The sequence below is a fragment of the Astyanax mexicanus genome, unplaced genomic scaffold, assembly GCF_023375975.1.
Source record: "Astyanax mexicanus isolate ESR-SI-001 unplaced genomic scaffold, AstMex3_surface scaffold_93, whole genome shotgun sequence".
Classification (NCBI taxonomy): Eukaryota; Metazoa; Chordata; class Actinopteri; order Characiformes; family Acestrorhamphidae; genus Astyanax; species Astyanax mexicanus.
Genome location: NW_026040103.1, coordinates 345 through 5,000, shown reverse-complemented (window position 1 = coordinate 5,000; position 4,656 = coordinate 345). Strand labels below are relative to the sequence as shown.

The 4,656-nt window shown below is 58.4% G+C and overlaps 2 non-coding genes across 2 annotated transcripts; both read left to right on the top strand.

Annotated features, from left to right (window-relative positions):
* Nucleotides 1-938: 938 nt before the first annotated feature.
* LOC125798911 (18S ribosomal RNA) lies at nucleotides 939-2,803 on the top strand. The gene has a single exon (XR_007437698.1). It is a non-coding gene; the product is annotated as an 18S ribosomal RNA (ribosomal RNA).
* A 370-nt stretch (nucleotides 2,804-3,173) lies between these two features.
* On the top strand, nucleotides 3,174-3,327 carry LOC125798908 (5.8S ribosomal RNA). Its single transcript, XR_007437695.1, has one exon. It is a non-coding gene; the product is annotated as a 5.8S ribosomal RNA (ribosomal RNA).
* The last annotated feature ends 1,329 nt before the right edge of the window (nucleotides 3,328-4,656 follow it).

Sequence of the window (4,656 nt, the reverse complement as noted above, 5' to 3'; positions counted from 1 at the left end):
TCTACCATTTCACGCCAAAAACTAGTGAGGGTGGCGAGCTCCAGGATTTCTGACCCCCTTCGCCCGACTCCCTTGCCCGACGAAGGTGCACTCCGGTCGGCCTCGGAGCGAGTTCGCCCGCGCTCTGGAGGATTTTTCGTCGGGGGGTTTTTCAAAGGGGTGCCGTCGGACTGTTGAGGAGAGTGGCAATCTATAGGGGTCCAAGCACTGGAGATGATTCTCCATTCATTTCTAAGCATGGCAGAGCTTAAATAAAGCCCCATTAATAGTTCCAAAGTGGATTTTTGGACACTATAACACGGACCCGATCCTACCCGACCATGAAGCTCCGCAGGTCGGCCTCCGTCCCGCCCCCCGCCCCCCAGGCGGTACGGAGGAAAAACCAAACTTCCAGAGACGGTTCCAGGGGGGGTATCTCTTTTATTATTTTGACCCGATCGAATGGACTACCAAGCCCGCCTGGGTAGGCAACCGCGCGGCCCTCCGTGGCCACTGTGCGCGGTGCGTTCCTACCCGACCCAGCGGGTTAGCCTCCAGGGGGGTCCTCCGTCAGGGGGAGGACCTTTCCGAACCTATCCGAGGGAGTCGTAGACGGCCCGTCTATATCGCAATCTGCCCTAACACGATAACCGGTCGGCCCGGAGCCGTCGGACTCGATGCCTCGGTGGTCCTCGCGGCCCCCGAGCTCCAGCACCCGGCTTCAAAAAGCTCCGGACCCCCGGTTTCGGAACGAGCGTTTCCTTGTTATCCCCGAAGCAAGCGGGAACTCGCGCAGCGGAGTTGCCACACTAATTTCCACTGGGAGCAATGAGGGGTGAGCTCGGACGAGCCTCTCCGCCCGTCCCCCCCTCCCCGGGGGGTTCTTCGGACGGTACGGGGCCGATCCCTCTCCCCTCTAAGAACCAATGGTTTTTTCTGTGACAAAAACCACTCGCAGCAACCTGGTTGATCCTGCCAGTAACATATGCTTGTCTCAAAGATTAAGCCATGCAGGTCTAAGTGCACACGGAAGGTACAGTGAAACTGCGAATGGCTCATTAAATCAGTTATGGTTCCTTTGATCGCTCCACACGTTACTCGGATAACTGTGGTACTTCCAGAGCTAATACATGCAAACGAGCGCTGACCGGTCCTCTCTCGGGGGGGCCGGGATGCGTGCATTTATCAGACCCAAAACCCACCCGGGGGGACCCGCGAGGGTTTCCCCCGGCCCTTTGGTGACTCTAGATAACCTCGGGTCGATCGCGCGCCCACCGCGGCGGCGACGTCTCATTCGAATGTCTGCCCTATCAGCTGTCGATGGTAGCATAGGGGGCTACCATGGTGACCACGGGTAACGGGGAATCAGGGTTCGATTCCGGAGAGGGAGCCTGAGAAATGGCTACCACATCCAAGGAAGGCAGCAGGCGCGCAAATTACCCATTACCGACACGGTGAGGTAGTGACGAAAAATAACGATGCAGGTCTCTTTCGAGGCCCTGTAATCGGAATGAACGTATCCTAAACACATGGGTGAGGACCCATTGGAGGGCAAGTCTGGTGCCAGCAGCCGCGGTAATTCCAGCTCCAATAGCGTATATTAAATTTGCTGCAGTTAAAAAGCTCGTAGTTGGACTTCGGGAGTGGGCTGGCGGTCCGCCGCGAGGCGAGCTACCGCCTGTCCCAGACCCTGCCTCCCGGCGCCCCCCGGATGCCCTTGGTTGGGTGTCCGGTCCTCAGGGGTCCGGAGCGTTTACTTTGAAAAATCAGAGTGTTCAAAGCGGGCACCAAACTCGCCTGAATGCCTGAGCTAGGAATAATGGAATAGGACTCCGGTTCTATTTTGTGGGTTTCCTGAACCAGGGCCATGATTAAGAGGGACGGCCGGGGGCATTCGTATTGCGCCGCTAGAGGTGAAATTCTTGGACCGGCGCAAGACGGACGAAAGCGAAAGCATTTGCCAAGAATGTTTTCATTAATCAAGAACGAAAGTCGGAGGTTCGAAGACGATCAGATACCGTCGTAGTTCCGACCGTAAACTATGCCGACCCGCGATCCGGCGGCGTTATTCCCATGACCCGCCGGGCAGCGTGCGGGGAAACCAGAGTCTTTGGGTTCCGGGGGGAGTATGGTTGCAAAACTGAAACTTAAAGGAATTGACGGAAGGGCACCACCAGGAGTGGAGCCTGCGGCTTAATTTGACTCAACACGGGGAACCTCACCCGGCCCGGACACGGAAAGGATTGACAGACTGATGGCTCTTTCTCGATTCTGTGGGTGGTGGTGCATGGCCGTTCTTAGTTGGTGGAGTGATTTGTCTGGTTAATTCCGATAACGAACGAGATTCCTTCGTGCTAAATAGTTACGCGGCCCCCCGCGGTCGCGGTTAACTTCTTAGAGGGACCAGTGGCGTATAGCCACGCGAGATGGAGCAATAACAGGTCTGTGATGCCCTTAGATGTCCGGGGCTGCACGCGCGCCACAATGGCCGGGCCAGCGTGTGCCTACCCTACGCCGAGAGGCGCGGGTAATCCGCTTAAACCCGTTCGTGACGGGGATTGGGGATTGCAATTATTCCCCATGAACGAGGAATTCCCAGTAAGTGCGGGTCATCAGCTCGCGCTGATTAAGTCCCTGCCCTTTGTACACACCGCCCGTCGCTACTACCGATTGGATGGTTATGTGAGGTCCTCGGATCTCGGCCACGCCGGGGCTCCTTCGCGGGGCCTTGGTGCTGTGCTGAAAAGTCGATCGAACTTGATCATCTAGAGGAAGTAAAAGTCGTAACAAGGTTTCCGTAGGTGAACCTGCGGAAGGATCATTACCGGGACTTGGGTTGGTAGTGCCTCCCAGTAGGCGCGACTCCCATTTCCACCAACAAAAATGTTCAAGCCACGGCCCGACGTTGGGAACTACAGGGATTCCCTTCGGCCTTTTAATGACTTGATCGAAAAACGGTGTCCTGAGCAAAAACGTGTTTTACGGCCAAAGGGAGACGGGTACCTGGCCCCCGAAGTCCGTCTGCGGGGTTTCTTACTCCGGAGGCGGCTCGGCGGCGCGGTTTGATGACCCCGAGTTCGCTTAGGCGTTCCGGGGCGCCCGTACCCGCGGCTGCCGTAAAACATTATTTCAAACCGTCACTTTTGTGTCTGTTGGTTACATGGCTTCGAAACAAAAACAACCATAAAGAGTACAACTCTTAGCGGTGGATCACTTGGCTCGTGCGTCGATGAAGAACGCAGCCAGCTGCGAGAACTAATGTGAATTGCAGGACACATTGATCATCGACACTTTGAACGCACATTGCGGCCCCGGGTCAATCCCGGGGCCACGCCTGTCTGAGGGTCGCTATTCCAATCTATCGGACCTTTTCGTTCCGTCTCCCTCTTCCCTCCGGGGAAGAGTTAAGAGACGGTTCGAGGGGACCGCGGCTGGAGGTTCGCAGGTGCCCGCACCTTCGTCTTCCTAAAAGCAGACTCGGTCAGGTTCCCTTCTCGTTCGGGACTCGATAAAAGCCGCTCGACGGGCTTGATCGCGGGGGAAAAGACTTTCGTCCACCCCTCTCGCCTTCGTCTCCGTTGCCCAGCGATGGGTCTCGGAGGCCGGCTTTCCACACACCGTCCTCTACCGTTCCTCGTTCCGGCGAGGGGAGAGGTGGCGGCGATCCGTGGAGAGACGTCGTAGCGACGGCTGCCGGTGGGTTTTACCCTCTCTGGCTGCCCGTTATGCGCGCCGTCTCTCCGTCGGCGGATCTCCGTCCTCCCTCTCCTTTTCGTTCGGTGCCGAGAGCGCGGCAAAAGAGAGGTTGGTAGGATAGCTCCGGTAGAAGGCGAAGAGGGGGGGCTTAAGTTTTTTTCTTCCCGTTTTCATCCTTCGTCCTCCGGCCGAATCGAACCTCCCCGTCTCGAAAGGGTTCCTCCGAACGGTTTCCAGCCAGACCGCGAGGGGTGGTTCCCGCCCTCCCTCGCGGCGGCGTACGCCTGGCGACGACAGCCCTTCGAGCGCGACCTCAGATCAGACGAGACGACCCGCTGAATTTAAGCATATTACTAAGCGGAGGAAAAGAAACTAACAAGGATTCCCCTAGTAGCGGCGAGCGAAGAGGGAAGAGCCCAGCGCCGAATCCCCCGTCCTTCACGGGCGTCGGGACATGTGGCGTATAGAAGTCCGTATCTCTCGGCGCGGGCCGGGGGGCCTGAGTCCTTCTGATAGAGGCTCAGCCCAGGGACGGTGTGAGGCCGGTAACGGCCCCCGCCGCGCCGAGGTCGCGGTTCTTCTCGGAGTCGGGTTGCTTGGGAATGCAGCCTAAAGAGGGTGGTAAACTCCATCTAAGGCTAAATACTGGCACGAGACCGATAGCGAACAAGTACCGTAAGGGAAAGTTGAAAAGAACTTTGAAGAGAGAGTTCAACAGGGCGTGAAACCGTTAAGAGGTAAACGGGTGGGGTCCGCACAGTCCGCCCGGGGGATTCAACCCGGCGGCGGTGTCGTCCCGGTCCGCCCGGCGAGCTCCTCCCGCGAGGGAGGCCGCCGGCGGGCTCGGGCCAACGGCCGCCGTCGGGCGCATTTCCTCCGCGGCGGTGCGCCGCGACCGGCCTCGGTTCGGCTTGGAAGGGTCAGGGGGCGAAGGTGGCTCGCGAGCTCCGGCCCGCGAGCTTTACAGCGCCCTCCCGCCCC